We start from the raw sequence: 20615 nt of genomic DNA, 5'->3' as shown, positions 1-20615 counted from the left end.
TAATATTGAATAAAGTGAGTCCAGGAAACTCTTTCATCCTTATAAACTTTGCCTCAGTTACATTAAGCATTTTGTCTGCATTGCTCCTTTCCTTGATCAATTCTTCTAGACTAATGGTTTACCCTTAAGTTTTTCTATAATGAGTTCTAACAAGATAACTTATTCACTGTTTCCTTAGCCTTCTAATCATGCATTGGTGCTTGCCTGAGGCCATCAAGGATGTGCCCAACTTCATTTGATCTGTTACGTGCAGGAAAGGCGCTTAAAAAAAATTCCTGAAACATCTTATAGGCACCTGTTCTTTTAGTATGGGATTTCTCAACAGTGCAACCAATTGACCTTTGAGGCCAAATAGTTCTTTGTTATTGGGGGCTGTCTTGTGCATTGTCGAATGTTGCTTAGCAGCATCCTGGCCTATACCCACTAGGTGCCAGTAATACCCTCCCTACATGTGACAACCAAAAATATTCTCAGACATTGCCAGATGTCCCCTGGGGAGCAAAATTATCCCCCTCTCCTCTCCGCGGAGAACCACTGCGTTAGTATATTACAGACATGTAGTAACCAAGAGAGAAAAAAGAACAAAGACCTCTATGTCTACAATAGAATCCAGACTTCCTATTCAAAGGCACCTTTTAAAGAAGCTGAATATGTCAATGCTTAAGAATGGGTTTCATTTGATTAAATTGGGAGCATGAAATTAGATCAATATTCACCTTTCCCTTAACTTTATATAATATTCACTGGGTAGCAAATTAGGTCAATTTTTTATCTTTCTTACGCAGTTATATTTGAATCACCTGTTCTATGATAAAGAAGAAAATCTGGGATATTTTGGTTCTGCTTTTCCCTTTAAGTTGTGTATTTCGATTTTATTTGTGAGCGTTGAAAATATAGTTATGACCGACAGACTGCCAGGGATGCCAAGGTCAAATGGCTATGATTTTCCTAAGTTGATTCATCTCTTCCTGAATTAATTTGCCTTTTTCTTTTCATTTGTTGTTTTACCTTACTTTTCAGTTTGAAGCCATTTTCTACTTGAGATGTAAAATGTACTTTACCAAACAGAATGGGTAATTATCCAAAAAGGAAACACTCTACCCAAGCTGAAATTTAGAATGTGAAAGAATTAGGTTATCTATGTTTTCACTAAGCTATCAGAGAAATCTACTTTCCATCATCATTTTGGCCGATCCTTGATTTTCTGCTGGTCTGCTTTCTGACTGTCTAAGACTGATAACGACTGTGGTCTCAGAGCACGGAGCTCATCCTTTTTCATGGTAGTTGTTTTCAATGTTTACAGGTTCTGATATTAGGACTGTCTTAATAAATAGGGAGTTATTCAATTACACTGTATTTCTCATTCTTCAAGCAGTCAACATACTTTAAACATTCAACACATAATATGTCATTTTAAACTTTAGGTAGCACTATCTCATTTAGTCTTCACGACAAGTCCTGTAGAATATTTTCACTGTCATGTCAAAGAGTAAAAAACAAAAAGAGGCTTAGCAAGTTTAAAGGATGGGCTGAAGGAGCCACTGTATGTATGTCTGTGTGTGTATGTATGTATTTAATGAGTATTGGCCACCTACAAGGGTGCCAGGCAAAAGTCTAGGCCAACAGTACTCAATAAAATAGAATGTAAACCACATAGGTAATTTAAAATTTTCTAGTAGCCACATTAAAAAAAAAAAAAAATAGAGAAACCAGTAAAATTAGTTTAAGTCATGTTTCATTTAACTTTATATGTTGAAAACATTATTTCAACAAGTTATCAATATGAAATTATTCACGAAACATGTTTCATTCTTTCCTTTCTAAGAGTCTTTGAAATCTTGTTTCAAAGATTAGAGCACATCTGGTTTGCAGGAGCCATTACTCAAGTGCTTCATGGAGCTGCGTGTGGCTGTGGTTGGAGTTTTGGGCAGCCCACCCCTAGGCGTCACGGGTGTGGAGGTATCCAAGACAAGCTCTCTGGTGACATAAAACTTGCCTTCCAGTGCAAGAGTCAGGTAATGAACAGTAACAGCTAAGTGACAGAAGTAAATCCACATCTTCAGACTCAAGATCATAAGCACTTACCAAGCGGCACTTGACGTCTTGTGCGGGTTGTCCCACTGTGAGCTGGAGTTGTACGATGAAAGCCATCTGCTGAGAAGGGGTAGTGAAAACCTGGGTGAGCAGGGCTGGGCTCCAGGGTATGGGTGGGGGCAGGCTTTGGGTTTGGTGAGGAGGGTGATCAAGTCTGAGACTTCAAGGGGGTGAGAAGTGGAAATGAGGAGGGAGGGTCAAGTGGAGAACGTACCGCTGGAGACTACAGAGGGATGACCTGAGACTGAAGCCTGGAGCCTGGGGTAGCAGGGACTGAGAAGAGCGCCACCACGGACGGACATTTTCTTGGAACCTGGCATCAGCTGTGGGCTCCATCCATCTCTGTCCACCGCCCGCCGAACCACCGGCTCCCAGTGGACCACCTGTTGTTTATGATCTCCATTCAGTACTTTCAAAAGAAGAAGCAAAGGCTGCTCAGGGTGTGCCTTCGTTTTTGTTCAAAGCTTTGAAAAGGAGCACTTTCATTGTATCCGAAGTTTAAGATGCGAAGAGGCACCGCGAACAGAACGAATGAGGACCCGGTACGCCTTTTTGTTTATGCCTGTTAAGATGTTCGGCCCCTTTACTATTTTTTTTTCTTACAGCATTTATTTCTTGGTTGTCTTCCTTTCCACTGGGAAGAGCTCCCACGCGCCTGTATCTCTTTTCGCTCTCGCCCACCGGCTGGTGCTGATTCGGCTGGTCTGGCTGCGTTAATTGTCGCGCACACCTGCTCCCTGTAACACCCATCTCCTCCGGTCCCACTATCCCAGCTTTGGCAGGAGCGGGAGGAGGGGCCCCGCGTACCTTATCCCGTGGCGATCTCACCACAGCAGGGAGGGGCGGGGCTCAGCAAAAAACGGTCAAGAAGTCGTGCGGCAAGTTCTCCTGGGGGTACTTCATTCCTCCTTGCTCGGACATCCTTTCCCCAGGCCCTCTGTGTCCTTCATTTGATGGCGTCTGCGCCTCCAAACGAATACCTTAACATGGACATAGACTCCTACTTGTCTAGTTCCTGGCAAAGCCTAGCCCCGGGGAGCACAAAAATGCGCGGACGGTTGGCCCATTCCAATGAAAACCAAGAAACTTGGAAGGAAAACCTTGGACTGAATTGAAACGGAGGAGAAAAGAGGCTCCGCTAAGCGCCCCCTCTTCTCTCCCAGTGCTGAGCGTGCGATGGAGACTGACTTTGGACTTAACTCTGACATGGTAACACCGGACCATCCTAAGAAGCGCGTTTCTACACCGTGTCTTATCTGTTAGAGGGAGATTGTCAGCATCCAGGAGAGTTTTACAAGTATTTCTGACACACACCAAGTCACACATTATATGGGCTGAACTGCTGTGCCAGGGAGTGGAGCTGGGCACACAGCAAGCCACCCGGTGTCACAGCTGGTGGAGCAGGCTCAGGGCCACGTTTTCCTCAGCGGGAATGGCATAGGTGGTTCAGCTCCTCACGGCAGACTTACACGGCAGCGTCCCTTGCAGGCACACCTGTGTCCAATTAGAAGCAGAACTATTTCCAAGCCTCAAGAAGGTGCCAGTATCTTTGGAGCGTCTTCACGCTGGTCCTCCAAGTTGTTTACACTGCCTAGCTATCAGCTCGCAGCATCTTCAAAGTTTCAGAGAAGAGTCATCCCGTGACACAGATTTCTGGCAATGAGAAACAGGACTTTCTTCATAAATCCTTCAAGAGCCCATCAGTCCCAGGTAGAGTAGATGTGTTTGTTGTATATGTGATTGGAAGGAGACGTCTGTGCTGGCTGATCACCCAGTTTTTACCACTCTGGACCCCTTTTTCTTTTTATTTCTATATGGAATCCATGTTTGAACAGTTTTGCAAAAAAAAAAAAAAAGAACCAAAAAAACCCCCCCTCACGTTTATTAAGTAGTTAAAAAATTACAGCACAATTGATGCTCGTTGTCAAACCATATAAATTTTAGAGTAGGCAGTGAAAGACCATATTTATCTGTCTCTATCCTTTTCCCCTTCCTGGCAGTAACTGCTGTTACCAGTTCGGATAAATTCTCTCCATTTCCTTTTCTATTAATGTACTTAGAAGTTACCTAGAGAGCATGCATATCTCTATCCACATACTTACATATCTCCATTCCCATTTTTGTAACCAAGGTGAGAGCACAAGAAGTGTTTTGGGGAAAGACTTTTTATTCAAGTGTAATCTATGTAATCCATATTTTTGATCTTTCACGTTGAATCTTACTAACATCTCAAATGATTTGAATCAGACAATCAATCTTTCACTTCTAAAAAAATTAGGTTTAAAATCAAATTTGTGAACCAGCGCTGATCAAGGAGCTACACACTAGGACAGATAAACAATTGTAGACACATTATTTTGAAAAAAATTTTCTTATTTTGAATTCCGAATGACATCTTGGCTAAAGGATTTTTAGCACTCTCCTCAGAGAGTGCCAGATTAAAAATACACAAGTATAAGACAAAAAATCTTAATGGGATGTTTCTCTAAACTGCTTGTTAAGATTTTATTAAGTGATGCCCAAGAAGACCATTCCAGTGTCAACTGTATTGGTTTCTAGGGCCCTTAATCAGTGTGTTTGAGGAAACTGAGGACAGCACCCTAATAAAAATGGAACGTCATATTAACCAACTTTCTGTTAACTAGCACTGTTTTGGGGCTTGACTGCACATGGGGGCCTTTTTAGGACCACAACAAATATGTCACCCTTCCTTGTAGGGAAGATTGTATCTTAAGAAAAGTCTATAATTATTACTTTAAACCTAAGGCAAGAAATATTTCTAAAACTAGTCAGTAAACAGAACACTGTCATCTAACTGTTGTTATGTTTGTAAAATTTAAAGAAATATCGGTCACATATTACTTAAGATTTGAGCACCATCTGATGCAGAATGGATTAATTTCATGGTTTCTATACGCATTTGCACAAATTAAGATATAAGACCTCACTCGATTTTTTTAAACCCGTTAGTTTAGTTATTTCTCTAAGCAGAGCTCGTCAGACAGCAGTTTTCAGAAACAGTCCAGTTTCTTCTATATGTTGTCGTACAGTTGAGACCCTTTATGTTGTGTATGTCAATGTGACAGGACTGATGCCTGAATTATAAGTTCACCATACTGTATCAGGTTTCCCCAGTGACAAGTCCTATATAAACAAATCTGCAAAATATTGAGAGCTCTTTCTGTAGGATTTTTCTTTTGTATTGAAGAGCAAGTATAAACTTTCTGTAGATAATGGTAGATTTCCCATCTAAAACATCTAAGAAATGACATTTACCTTTAATCTTTTTTAAAGAAAGCCAATCCTTGGTTAGGATATTTTAATCTCATATTTCAAAACCTTTAAATAAGTTATTGAGCTCACAACACTTTCCAATAGCTAAACAATGGACCCAAAAAGTCAACTCCAATGGCTTCGATTTATAGTGAGAAAGTCAAGGCTTGGAAGGCTAGGTGAAAATGAATCTAGTCATCAGTAAAACCCAGGTCTTCTGACTCTAAGGCCAGTTATCTTACTGTTCTTGCTATTTCCTCTAATAATGGTATTTAAGAGCCAGAGATAATGTGTTCTTTTGTGATTCTTGAGGGAAAACAATTAGCTAGCTATGTTTTGTTTAGATATTTTTCCTGCCTCAGTTTCTCTATATAACTTCTTTTTTGTTCACATAAGTATTAACATATTCTTTAAAAAGTGTAATCACTTTAAGAAACTAGTTTTCATTCATTCAACAAAATTTCATTGTGTACCCAATATGTGTTTGGATCTGTGGTAGGCATCGGCAAGAAAAAGAAAAATGAGCCTGTCTCCTATATTGGAACTTCGAACTAGCAGAAAAGAATAATTGATGATAAGATGATTTCACAAACATGATCTCCTTTGAATCTACCAATGTTATTAAAAATCTGCTATGAAAATCCACTATTACTGAAGTATTCGTAATGATATTATTTAACAAATTATTCAGTCAAGTTGCTACTTGTGGGAGAGAGATAATAAAAATTGTTAGAGAGGCTGGTTGATACATCTGTCCTTCCTTCCTTCATTCTCTCAGGAGCCAGCAATGATATATGAGTGCTATGTTCCAGACGCTGTGCTAGGAACTGGGCAAACAACAGTTATCAAATAGGTATTATACTGCTCTCAGGAACTCCAGACTGGTGGGAAAGTAAATAGTTCCACAAATAAGTATGTAATTATAATCTATGATAAATACCGTGAAGGAAAAGGTTGGAATGGCAAGAAGACTTAATTTAGATTGGGGAGTTAGAATAGGCTTTTCCAAGAAGTGAACTTTCATCTGAGACCTGAAGGAAATGCAGTGGTCAGGCAAGGGGCCGGGGAGGAACCAAGTGTGAAGCAGAGGCAGGAAAGACACCTGCCCACTCTACTTACTGATGAATATCGCAACCTTGGAGCTTGAGGATGTGGGAGACTCGAGTGAAGCTGAGGCCAGGAGGTGACTACACAGCCTTGTGGATGGGTTCCCAGCATCGTGCAGACATAAAACACTCCAACACGTGCATGCCAAGTCCTATGTCACAGGAAAAGATCTAAAGAATTAAGATGTAAGAGCACTGACTTTGGTTATTGTTGGTTTCTTGTCTTATCTTTTTCGTACCAATGTCTACCTGTTGCTCTGGATGTTCTCCAAGTGTGCAGCTGGACCTTACAGATCTTTCGCCTGGCAATGACCTGTCTGTGTCCTTCACTGGACCACATCTAGTGATACCTGATACATGACAGCTCTAAAGCTCTGGCTTGTATGAAGTCAGAGACCTGGAAGCAGCAGTGGGCTTCTGCTCTAAAATAAGATTCAGGGCCATTTTCTTCTTAGTCTTGACAAGGATGACTGGAGTAGACCAAATCATTCATCAAAAAGAGTATAAAGATAGGTAATAAATTATACCTTGGTATCTTTCCTCTCTGCCTCTCTCTCCTCTTTCTCCTCTCTCACCTGATGCTCCTCTCTCCCTTAGTCTTTCCCTTATTAAAAAAAGAACATGGCAGAGAAGCTCATAAAATGTAAATATTCTGCCTAATAATCATAAAGCAATATTCATGCAATTTTCATCTAAGATGCAATTAGAATGTTGTTAGCCCTCCAAAGCCCCCAGCAGGTCCCTTCTCTAAATAATCTCCCTCCCTGCTATCGGCAACCACTATCCTATTATCATATCCTATTATGGGATTATGCTACCTACATACCTGTCATAGCATTCATTTCCTTGCTTTCCTTTATAGTTTTACTATTGAATTATGCATGCTGAAACACATAGTTTAATTTTTCCTGCTTACGAACTTTGTATAAATGGAACAGCACAGAATGTATTCTGTTCAACCTTGCTTGTTTTGATGAAATGTATATCATTAAATATTTTTTGAATTTGGAATGAAATAATTTAAAATCTTTAAAAATTACAAAAATAAAATAGTACAACAGAACATCCATATGCCTTTTATACAGATTTACCTATTGTTAACATTTTTTCTCACTTATTTTTCTATTTTTGTGTGTTCTCTCTCCCCACATATACATAATTTTTCTGAACCACTGAGAGTTAATAATATGCATCATGGCACATTATCCATAAATACTTTAGTGTGTGTTTTTCCTAAGAATAAAGATATTCTCTTATATACCCACAGTACGGTGATCAACTTTATAAATTTACATTGATACAATACAGTGTATTGTGCAGAATCCAATTTTATTAGTTGACCTTAAAATCGTTTACAGTATTTTTCCCCTTTTAGTGAAAATTTCCCTCTAATATAGAACTCAGCCTCAGATCGGTTGTTGTACTTAGTTGTCATGTCTCTGGCATCCTTTAATTTGGAAAAATTTCTTTCCTTTTCTTCTTTTATATGTGATAATCCTTCTGTAATGCATATGTCCTCACTTCCTTTTAAATAGACTATTCCTCATTCCGTGTTTATCTGATTCGACATTTAATAAGATTCATCCCTATTGTATTTTTTTGTAGTTTTTTTCATATTTGTTGCTAAATTGTGTATATAACATTTTAAACATATGGATGCAAATATAGTAGTTAATAATTATTTCTCATGTGTGCTATAACTTTCTTTAAAGAGGGAAATGAACTGAGCTGTTATGGCATTGGATCATCGGTTTTTGTGAAAAGCCCATCTAGTAGTAGATCTACAGAATTGCACTCAAGTTTACCTGGGGGAAGCTACCTAATGCCAAAATGATGACCCGGGAGAAATAAACAGCTTCTGAAGAATCAGGATTGCAAACCCAAACCCTCAAAATGATAGTAATCACAGTCCTAAGGCTTCAGCTTTAAATATCTATTTTGAAAAGAAGCGAAATTATCAGTCACTGAAGCCATTGAACTAGGATCAGGGTATTAGGATGTACAGTTAATTGGAAAATGACTAGTGATACATAAACCTCAGAAACTCTAATATTCAGGGATGCTTTTGTGAGACTCTAAAAAATACTTTTAATCAAATGGACTCAAATCCTTTTGGTTGAAAACTTTCCCTCAATTACTAGTTCTCTTTCTACTCAAATCAGCCAGAATTCATATGTTATTTGCCATGCCTCCATGAAGATATTCTTTCTCATGTCTAAAAGTGATCGTCTTTGTTGATATTTCGCTTTGAAGTTGGTACAGGGTTGTAATACATGACGACTTTTATGATAATAACCCTACATTTGAGCCAAAAGAATTCTAAGAACTAAGTTTCAGGAAGTAGTTTAAACCTCCATTCTTCCAGGTTCTATATCTGTAACTTGCTTTTAAAAAGGTAGATGCTTGTACATTGAATGTGCATATTCCCACCTTGTCTGGCACCCTAATTTTTCTTTGTAATTCTTTTCCATTGATTCAGACATTGGGATCATAGGCAATCTTTCTTTCTAGACTAGATGCATCTCATTAAGAAGTTAATCGCTGAGCGTTGAAAACAAAGTTTGGCACTGTTAGATAATTCTGGCCTGATCCTTCCCAAAAGGTGTTCACTGAGGGATAAACTGAAGGCTGAGAATTATTATAGCATTTTGATTATGAATAAAAACTTTTCATTTAGTGATATGTCAGTATTTCGATTAACTTCAGGGAGTCTAAATTGCTGGAAAGAAATAATAACATATACATATATAGCTTTTTGCAGTAGGGTAGAAGGGGAACTAAAAAAAAAATCATTATTTGAAGATAGCAGACAGGCAGGGGAAAGGGTTTCCATGTCCACAGATGACTCACATTGAGAAAAATAAGACGTAGGTTTGAACAATGCAGCTATACAAAGGTATCCGATTTCAAGAAAGTAAATTTTGGGGAATTAAGAAATCTAGTGAATAAGGTGCAATAAGAGGAAGTATAAAATTCACGAGCATGAAAGCAGCTGAAGAATCTTTTAAGACACCATAATTAAAGCTCAAAGAACCGCAGCCCTTCTGAAAAAAAGAAGAATGTGGGACTTAACAAAAATAGTATGTGCATAACACACTGGAGAATGCCTGGAGAGCCATGTAAAGATCTGAGAGAGAGAAGCAAATTATTACAGAGCGATCATCCTGTTTTCTGAATGGAAATGATAGGGGAGTTGGAGAGGGCGGCCCAGAAAATGATCACAGAGAATTATCTAAAACCTTTGCTAAAAGAGTGAACAATTAAAATTAGTTAATTTTATTCATGGTGGTGGTAAAGCAATTTTTATTCAGAATTAAAAAAATAAATAAAGTCATGCTTGAGAAGCCTAAAATAAGAAAAGCCTAAAATAAGTGAAACAACGGATTTTAAAAAATCAGTTTAACACTTTATAGGAGGAAATGCATGGACAACTGGCAATAATTAAATTGTAGTTTAATAACTAAATTATGAGTTTTCTAGATTCGGTTAGATGGGTGATTCAAGTGCATAAGGCCATGAAGTGGAGGATTTGTTGAAAAGTTCAGGATGATTACTTTGGTCCAGAGAAGCAAATACTTTAGTTCTGAAAGAGAACTAAGAACAGAATCAGCACAGAGAAACCAATTTGAAAGGAAGCAGGAAATTGGGGTATTTTCTTTTCTGATTGAACAAAATAAATGGTGGCTCTCGAGAATGTACAGATAAACAGGGAGAAATGACAGTGGGGTGTCAGACCATTTTTTTCTTTATGATGAGTTTAATCCTGCTCAACATTGTCGTGTTCTTACCTCCGGTTAAATGCTACCTATCTGTGAGTTCTGTCTAAATCTAGCCCTTAGAGGCACAGCCAACTGTGAGAGGAGGAAGCGGGGCAGTACGTGATGGAATGAATCTGTAAGGGCTGAAAGGAATCATAAATGTTATGGAGTCCAACGCTCTCATTTATAGACGATGAAACTGAGATGGAGAAAAGAAGGGTCCTACTAAAGATCAGTACTTGGTTAAGTGTCAGCGATGGAATTTTCTCCATCATTTAACCTCCCCTTTTACTTTGATCCTCTCCTTATCATTTAGGCGGAATCCCTGGAAGTTCATTTGCTTGGGAGAGATCTGCTTCCTTTCCCTGGTGGCGCTACAGCCAAAGGAAGACAAATGGGTTTAGCCGGTTAGTCCCTATCTGTGGGAAGTTGGGCTCTGAGTGTGAGATGCAAAGGTATATGAAGCTTAGGAGTCATTGTCACATCAGTGGGACTTTGTATAGACCAGACAGTTATTGCCGTAAGGAATTTTTTGTTGTTCCAGTTGCCAAGTCTTTAGATTTCCCTGGTTTCTGTTCATTTTCTAAGTCGGGTCTTCTGGCCTTTTGATGATGTTGCATCGTTAATGTCCTTTCACTGGTATTATTTTTTTCTTACCATAATAAGCCTGATGCAATCGCAAGCCGTGTTTGGTACCCGAGTTGAAGTAAATTGGGTAAATAAGTTGGGTAAATACAAACTGCCTCTCAGTTCATTTTGTTTCCCCTGACTAAATTCTTTTCAACAAACATCAGCATCTGTCTTCACCTTGTCCACCATTCCTACCTGGCTGGAGAGGATAAGCTGAGCTGTGATGTAATGAGCAAAACCATGTACATGGGGAAGGATTTTCTGATAGACAATGAACAACTCTTGTTTTTTGCTATTGGTTTGTTTTTAACTAGAGAGGTTATTTCCTCCTTTTTCTGAGTCCAGAAGTTAGACATGACTTTGTCAGATGGAAGGAATTTTTTTGCCCCAAGAGAGAATGGAGATTTGTATTTGGATTGTTCAAAGGAGAGGGAAGGACAGAAGGGCCAAGGGAGGGTTGGCGCGTTCGCTAAAGCTAGTCACCTGAGTCCCGCTTTCACACAGTGCTCTGGGAAGGAGCTGCACCTTCGATAAAGCCTTATGAAAGCTGAGGGACAGAATTCCAAGTGCTTTAGCCTTGGAAGCCCCCAAAATGTCACTGCAGCTAAACCAACCCAGAGAGATGGATGTAGTTGATGGGGTCTTCAGTCTCCCACAGACCATGAAAAGTGTGCTACGTCTTACACCAGAATGAAACAAATTATACTTACTGCCTGTTTTGTATGTTCAAATTACTGAATATTTTGAATTCAAAGCGAGTAGAATTTACCATTTTCATTTGCATGCTTGATGTGGTGTGATGTAGCTGCTGTCTGGTCCTGGCCCTTGCTGAGAAAACATAGTGGTTTCTTCTTGTTTCGTGAATAGATGATGGAGCAGAAGTTGGTAATACTGAGTAGGAACTGGGAGCAGAGTAAGGGCGGTTGTAATTAGGAAGCTTTTCTTTCACATAAATATATCAGAAGACCTTATTTTTTGTATCACTTCAGAATTTTTACAGCATTTCATTCCCGTGGTTGTGTCATTCACTTCTTCATTCAATCCTCATAAACAACTTCCTGAGTAAGGCACAGTGGTCACCAGGTAAAAGCAAGGCTGAGGCTAAAGTCAAGACTCTAGACTTCTAGAATCATGTGTTCAACTCCACCTTGATATATTTGCATTCTAATTTGACTTCTCCTCCTGTAGACCAAGAATTGAGGCCGTGGACATGGTGATGATTTCTCTTGGCATCATTTCCTAGTATGCGAAATATGCTAACTGTGCATTTGAAATAAACTAGCCACTGGGATCTGTTGACAAGGTGCACCCAAAATAGACTTGCGCAGTGAAATTAATGCTGTGCTAAGTCCTCAGTCCTTTTAGGAATGTTTCTCTGTAAACAATTTGGAAAATAATCTTCTTAAAACGATTCGATTCAGTCATCACCATTCCAGTTCAGAGAATTCTTTATCTATTGGCGTTTTGGCAGGGCATGAATTAAAATGCATATAACAACAGTTATAATTTTCCCACACCACTGAATGGGAAATTAATGTCTAGGGCTGAAAATAATGATGTAAGACAATATAAACCTACTTACTCAAGAAAATGAATATAGCAACCACATAAAGTAAAATGAAAAAAGAAAACACAGTGGCTTAAGTGGAAAGAGCCCTGTAATCCCTCAACTGTTTCTTGCTTGTCTTTCTAAAAAAAGTTTTATGCAAATGCAAGTGAACATATACAACTGTATCTATGCACACACTGAGATTTATTTCTATACTTGTTCTTTGTTTACACAAATGAAATTCTAGCATATATACCTCTTGTGCCTTAATCTTAAGAGTCTTCTAAAATAACATATGAAATCTAATTCATTCTCTCTCTCTCTCTCTCTTTTTTTTAAAGTCTACAGCACCTGGTCTTCCTAGGCGGTCTCCCATCCAAGTACTAACCAGGCCTGACCCTGCTTAGCTTCCGAGATCAGATGCGATCAAGCATGTTCAGGGTGGCATGGCTATAGACTAATTCTTTCTCTCTTAACAGCTGCTCAGTATTCTGTAAGAAGGCGTCATAATTTCTTAGTGAGAATTAATATTGTTTCTAGTTTTTTGTTGTACATACATCCATTTACTAAGGAGGCTATCCCTATTGGATTTGTTGGGTCAAATGCATGTATAGTTAAAATTTCGATAGATATAGCCAAACTGTCCTCTAAAAATGTCGTGCTATTTTATGTTTACCAACAATCAATGGGAAAGCCATCAGACATATCAGGTTTTAACAAAAGCTTTAATCATTAAAAAAATCATTTTATAATTGATAAAATAATCTCATTGTTTTGATTTGCATATGTTTAATTACGTGTAAAATTAAGCATCTTTTCATATATTTATTAACTATTTGTATTTCATTTTTTGTGAACTACCCATTTATAGTATTTGCTAACTTTCTGTTTGGTGTTTGTTCTTTTTCATTGATTTGTTAAAGCCCTAAGTACATGATGGCAAGTCTTATTTTTTTTTTTGTTTATCCTTTTTTTTGTCCTATGTATCTAATCTCTATCCTCCTACCTACCTACCTATACATATACACATTCCTATAGATGTCTTAATTATTTTTTTATGTCTTCTAGATTGTGTGGAATGCTAGGACATTTTTAGGATTAGGGAATTTAAAAACTGGGTTTAAATACAGTTCAATTTTATTTTGTGTTTCAAGTTTTTCTAAAACAAAGTATCCACAGACTTCTCTAACCAATGCCAATTTTATTTTATTTTCATCTGATAAAATTCTAGAGATAAACCACCTTGGAGGCACTTGATGAAAACGCACATCTCTTTTGGGAATGCTGATTAAATTCAGCAAGGAAGGGATGCGTCCCCTCTTTGCCAAGAGAGAAGTCCTCTGTTCTGGGGAGAAAGAACTTGAGCTTAAAGGTTAACATGCTCTACCCCTACCAAAGAGAGGTCAACAAAGACACTCACTATCTAAACTTGAATAAATTTTTAGTATTCTCTGGAGGAAGGATGGCTTGCTCACAGACAGGGGCGAAAAGGGGGACAGAACCATTATTCAGGGTGAAGGGGGGCCTGTTATACTTCATGTTTACGTTCCAGGAAAATATAGTTTATAGTAAGTAGACATACAATTGGACTTATTCCCATAAGAACTAATATAAAAAGTTTAAATGTGTTCTGACTACCACCTACAACAAACGCACCTACCCACTCATACTACTAAAACTCATTAGATAACATTAAAATTTAAATACGTGATATATAAATATTGGTATCTCTTTGCTGTTGTGATTTGAATGCTCCAGATCCATCCATGCTTAGCAGAAGGCGAGCAGTCCCGCCAAGCGTAGTTAAGGACTTTTATTCATGGCTGAGGCATTCCACTGATTCATGATCATGACACGATGGTCTCCTCTTCCAACAGTGGTTTAAAAAGACTCTCCAGAATCAGTCACATTTGCGAGTCTTTGATAAATTAAGCAAGCCAAACACAAATTGGCTGTAATGGGTGTGTACTCCATTAATTCATTAAAAACACTGTTGCAGAAGATATTTCCCATTAATACATCAGTGAGGAATTGTTTTTATATTTAATTAACAGAGATTTGAAACAAGGAACAGACCTCTGTATTTACCTAGTCCAGTACTTTCATGTTCCAGAAAAGGGAAGTAGATTTGAAAGAGATTAAATGAATTGTTTAAGACTACTCAGCTTGTAATAAAATTGGGTCTAGAACCCTAATCTCCTGGTATACAATCTAGAGCTCTTTCTGCTGTCACATTCTTTCCGATTTCATCCCGGTTAGCAGAGGAGAATACGTAAATATGAGTCGTACCAAGATATATGAGTGCTCAATGCTGGCTGCACTTTTGAACCATCAGAGAAGCATTTTAAAAATACACATGCCTGGGCCGTACAGTTATTGATTGTCACTTTTACTTGGCCCGGAGCGAGGCTTGAACAGGAGCAGTGTTTTATAAAAACTGCTCCCATGTGAAGGTGAGTTATGGCTGGGATCAAAACTCACTGGTGTTACAGAACAAGCAATTCTGAAATTCTGTGCATTTCCCCTAAAATTTGTGATTCCTGCTGGCACAGACCACAGGCATTCTTTGTTAAACTTTGCACTTTACGAGCTCCCATTGATCTGACTTTATTTTTCACAAAATTTTTCTTTAAAATTTTTCAGTATTTAGGAAAAAAAAGAAGCAATAATTTACAATCATATATGTTTAAACCACCTCTCATTAATACCTGTTAACATCGAATCAAATTTGCTGAGTCTTTTTTTATTATTAATCACTGAAATAAAACTCTTCGGACAGAGTTGAAGTACACCCTTTGGGGTTCTCATTTAATTTCCAGGTTTTCCTCTGTGACGATTGAGGTGAAAGAACAGACAAACAGTTCACTCCCTCCCTTACTGCCTTCTCGTTTCTATGGATCTGGAAGATGGATCTATTCGCAGTAAGGAAAATGCCCCCTGAGCTAACGGAGAGCTGTAAGATCCTCACAGTAAACGGTGATTCTGGCATGTTGTGGAACACACCAGCCGAGTCGAGATCATGAATACCTCGTCCACATTTTGGTAGGAGGAAAGTGGCTCAGTGAGATGTGTCGAGAGGTCAGTTTCCATGCTCACAAAAGGACTTGGGAATCATGGACCACAGACATGTATTTAGGAATGTAAAAATCCAATAGCTGAAGATATGCAGAGCTATTATTTTTCTTGGCTGAGACTGATCCTTTTTTTCTTTTCCCCATAAATTAGGGTTTTAAAATGTTGTTGCTACCACTTATTTCCCTTGGCATGTTCAATGACTGAGTTTCTTTGTTCCCACTGCCTTCTCTGCGGACCCTCTCGAGCGCCTTCTCTTGAGTAAATAATCTAGCTTTTCTGTGGCTTGTGTAGCAGCTTAGTACTTCTTCGGTAATTTTTTCCCTCTGGCTACGGAGGGAAAAGTCTAATATACCTACCTCTGTTGACCATATTCTTAATATATATGCTTTGCCTTCTTCAGCTTCTGAAGTTAAGGGCGTTTTGTTTTATTGTTCTCCAATGGACAATTGTCTTTTTCCTGTATGCTCTTCAGCAAGCACCTTGACCTAAACTTCTGTTCTGATTTCACACTCTGTCCATTTGTAGTCAGACAGTGGTCCAGCGAAACTAAGTAATTCCCATGGTACGCACTGTGTGGGGCATGTTGCTGTTGAATGGCGTAGTGTTCTGCCCTGTTATTTTTTTAGTTGTCGTTAACGGAAAAAAGAAGACAGGTGAAGACCTGTATCCTTAATATATTCCAGTTGTTTCTTTAGTTTTCAAGTCTAATATACCTACCTCTCTCTCTCCCTTCCTCTCCCTCTCTCTCTTCTTTTCCCTCTCCCTCTCTCAACATCTTGTCTTTTATTATTATGTTCCATACCACCCCAAATGAACTTGAGCTATAAAGCTAATTGCTCTCCCCTTCTGAGTTTTTCCACTCAGCACTTGCTACATACTCTGTAGTTGTCAAATCAAATTTTTGCCAAGAAAGAACAGACTTTGACGATCCAAGGGACTCCCATAAGCACATACGTGTGTTTTGATAGGTTAATGCCAAGTACACCAAACATATCAAGAAGAAAAAGGAGACCATGGGTGTGCAGTAGCTTGAAAAACCACATCCACCCATTTAAGAAGTTGTAATATTGAAAACACAGTGACTGCTGCCATTCTGTTCACGGAAGTGATTTGCTTTGTTTGCAAAGCCTTTTGGATTTTAAAAGGAGAGCTTGCTTCTCCGTTCTGTCGTTTGAAGATGGTGGCTGGGTGAACACGAAGAAAACAGGAATTGCAGTGTTAGACTGAACCGTTTCTCTAATGGTTGGGCAGCGTCTACTTCTCAGGGAGGTGCAAGGAGGCTCTGGGAGTCAGAGCACCACCCACCCAGGCAGCTCCTCTTTCTGCACCTGGAAGACGCCAATGACATAAAGTTGTGAGTGGTTAGGTCTCCCCATATGGCTCTGGTGTGCCTCTCAGAAACATAGCATGGTCTGCTAAATTGGGTTTATACTTTCTTAGATTAAGCTGGGCTGGCTGCATCATGGGCTCTGGGAGGGAGACTTGATGGATGCGGGTGGTGGATTATGCCCATATTTGCTTTATGTCATTCAATCTTATTTTGAATTCCAACTTTTAAAATGGCTTACAAATGGCTTAAAGTCGTTAATGTTGTTTTCCTTTTAAAAAGTTCCATTGCATACTAACGAGCAGTTTAGTGCTAACAGAAGCTACATTGCCATGCAAGCTGAAGTTTGCCATATGCTTAACTCCTGTTTCACACAAGCACTAAGTTTGCAGAATGCAGAGTTGCCACAAATATCCAAATGCAGAATTAGGTCCCATGTACAAGTATGTGAGTGAAGAATTTGGCTCATGCATATATCCTTGGAAAAAATTTTCCCATAGTTTTCTTTTCTCTAAGGTATTCAATGGGCCAACACTTGTCCTCATGTTTCAAACATTTCAGCCCCCCTGAAACATTTTGATTGCCTGTTACATTTACTAGAATTGCACAATGCTGTGTTCCAAATGATATCTTATTCACTGGCTTCATATAATTTCAGAATTATTCCTCTGCTTCATACACTATGTTCTTATGTGTATGGCTTCTATTTTTACTTTACTTCTTCCTCTGTTTTCCTTCTGCCATTCCATCCAACATGTTTCAAATTTGTGTAGTTGTTTATATTTGAGACAATCATACTTGAAACCAACAATACTTACTTTATTTAAAAAGTATTTTCTTGATGCAATTCCCAATTTTGGGACCTGGCACATCAAACTCAACAGAAAGAATGCAAGCCTTGGGAAGACAAAATAAACCCATGATGTAATCGGCTGAGTTGATGTGTTGATTCCACCCTTGTGGAATTAGGATCTTTATTTTATTATCTTTGAAACTCAACAATAACAGAAACATAAGAGTAGTCTTTTAGCAGTGCAAGCTAGATTTTTTTATGTGAGTGAGAAGGTTTGAAAATGGACACTAGTGGTCTTGTTTCTTGTTATTTTGTTTTGTTCAATCATCAGATATGTGCCTAGGTACCTAAGATTTGACAAATGTGTGTGTGTCTGTGTGTGTGTTTTCATTTTAAAGAACTCAGATGTTTACTGATAAGTTAACAACATGCTCTACTCAGGAAATCAAAAGACCTAGATTCTAGATCTACTCATTCAATCTAGAAGTCACCATGTCCTGTTAGGTCGAGAGATGCTCATGATGCTTGATTTCATCTCATTGACAAAGTAGAATCAGACACCCAGTTTCCCTGATGCAACTTGACTTTTTGGGAAAAATACAGTTTTATGACCCCCACTTCCAGCTAAGACTCTACTGTAATTCCCTAGAAGTCCCATTAGTTTATAACATGTAGATTTCAAGCTTATCTAATTTATCTGCCTAAATTAGCTCCTGGCTCTGGATTTTTCCTGCCCAGTTCATCTTCTCAGAACTGGCCTTTTCAATTTTGGTTGGCCGACCTTTTCCTGCAGTCACTTCAAGTCCCTCAGTCTTGATCTTTGATCACCTGATGAAGTGGTAGGAAGGTCCATCTCTTTTGCTTATTGGTGCTCTGTTTTCGATCAGCTTCATGCCTGAAGATATATTGCCAGTGGCCAGTTTCACCTGTCCTAACTCAGCAGCTTTCCTTCCTTCTCCTGGCTTGAATTCTGATCATTCCATAACCAAATAGAGTTTTATCTTTGCTCTTTACTTATCTTCAGAAACATCATTGCAGGTCTTAGAGAAAGATTAGGTGATTCAGGAAGCACAGAGAGAGAGAGAGAGTTGAGAAGTGAGACAGGGAAGAGAGGAAAAGATAAAAAGAGTCCGTTGACTATCTGTTAATTATCAGTGCTACTTCAGTGGGAAACAGATGAAATCTCTAGGGAGACCCTCTGAGAGACTGTGGAGGAAACATCCCAGAATTATCCCATAATGAGATATAAAGGTTAGAGTATTCATGTACTCACAGTTCCTTATGGTTTGAGGTTTGTACTGAACTAGATGTTAACTCCTGACATCGCAGCCTGCCCTGTGCTCTCTTTTGGTCAGATTATTAAGGTCTTTGACAGAAGGATGCAGGTTCTTGAGGTAAACAATTGTCAGCATCTTCAGGAAGTGTATGCAAAGCCGCAGGCAACTACTAGGGTGGGGGCTGTGCCAGATATTGGTAAGGCACTGGTAACATTCATGACATTCTCAATATTTAGGCTTTAAAAAACTCATTAGAAGGAACTGTTACCAAGAAGTGTTAGTGATGGAGAATTTATTTCTTGGGGTGGGGGGATTATCTTTCAAGATAGCTCTTCCCACCAAAGTAGCACCTCTTTTCACTGTGCTTTGCTTTATTGTGTGTCACACATGTTGCATATTTCACAAGTTGAAGGCAAGATCCTCCATCAACGATAAGATTATAATTCGCTTTTACTGAGATACTCGCTTAATTGTGGTGGTCTGGAACTGAGCCTATGTAATCTTCGAGGTATGGCCGTAGCCTTTCCCACTGTGGCTGAGAGCTGAGGAACATAGAAAGCGTAGAAAGGAAAGCTAGACCCTAGAAAGGGTGTTGTAAAATGCATAGCGTTAGTTTAAGCTATTCTAAATTACTTGTAATTTGGATCTATGAGAATGATTTGAATTTTCCAGCTATAACTGTCGTGCATATCTTCCATGACTAATATTTTTATGAATGACAGGTCAAGTCCACTTTATAGCTGGTTGTGGTTTTTCTTTCTTTTTTTTTTTTAACTCATATATTTGTTAACTGGTCTGTTGGAAGAAACATTTTGCTTGTGTCTTAAACAGGAGGAAGTGCTCAGTGACTAACCCGGACATTCAGCTGAGCTAGATGAAGCCTGTGAGCACAGCAGAGAGATGAACAAAGACCTATATCAACTCTGTTTCTAATTCTGAGTTGGGGGAAGTCTGGGTAATCTAAATGAAACTCACATATGCATAGTTTGTTTGTAGATATGGTTGTATAAGAGATTTGTAATGAGTTGTATATGCTTAATTTGAATGCTTGGTAAATTTTGGTTATACGCTTATGCATATGGTATGTGCATTAAGCCATTCTAGGGGTGCCTTTGGTTATAAAGTCTCAGTTTAAGAACGCTGGCGGGGCAGACCCTGTTACACATCTGGTTGTTTCTTTGTTCCCAGGCGGTGACTAATTTTGATCAGATCTACTTGCACCTCCTTCCTACCAAGTAAAGAGAAGATAGATTCCAGAATTCAAATACCAACATTGTTGTTTATATATAGAAATTGAAAATTCCTCTGTAGGTCATAGACCCTTAGCATTCTATGCTGGAAATAAACTTTAGAGAGATCAAGAAATGGAGGTTTATGGAAGAAAAATGGTTTACCCAAGGTCATATAGATAATGGCTTATTTTTAACTTGTATATAATTTTGCTGATATACTTGCTATGTCGATAACGGACTATCACAATTTTGATGAATGCTAGTGTCTGGCATCATGTAAAGTTAAGTCTCATTTATGGATTCCTTTCAACACAGTAGAAGCTACTGGAGTCATAAATTTCCTCAACTGTGGCAGCTGCTGTGCAAGACAGTAGTAAAAACTCTAACATGAATCTCTCTCTTTTTTTCTGAAGGTTTCAGTATTTTATGGACTTTTAAACCACGCTTTACAAGTTGAAGTGGGGCCAGATGGCAATAGCTTTCACCAGAAAGCGGCCAGTG

General features: G+C 38.7%; 1 non-coding gene across 1 annotated transcript; it reads right to left on the bottom strand.

The window, feature by feature from the left end:
• Positions 1 to 12749: 12749 nt before the first annotated feature.
• On the bottom strand, positions 12750 to 12868 carry LOC120587787 (5S ribosomal RNA). Its single transcript, XR_005649084.1, has one exon. It is a non-coding gene; the product is annotated as a 5S ribosomal RNA (ribosomal RNA).
• Between the last annotated feature and the right edge of the window lie 7747 nt (positions 12869 to 20615).

This window comes from Pteropus medius, unplaced genomic scaffold (genome assembly GCF_902729225.1).
Source record: "Pteropus medius unplaced genomic scaffold, Ma_sr-lr_union100, whole genome shotgun sequence".
Taxonomy (NCBI): domain Eukaryota; kingdom Metazoa; phylum Chordata; class Mammalia; order Chiroptera; family Pteropodidae; genus Pteropus; species Pteropus medius.
The sequence above is the reverse complement of the archived record's forward strand: the minus strand, read 5'-3'. Positions and strand labels throughout refer to the sequence as shown.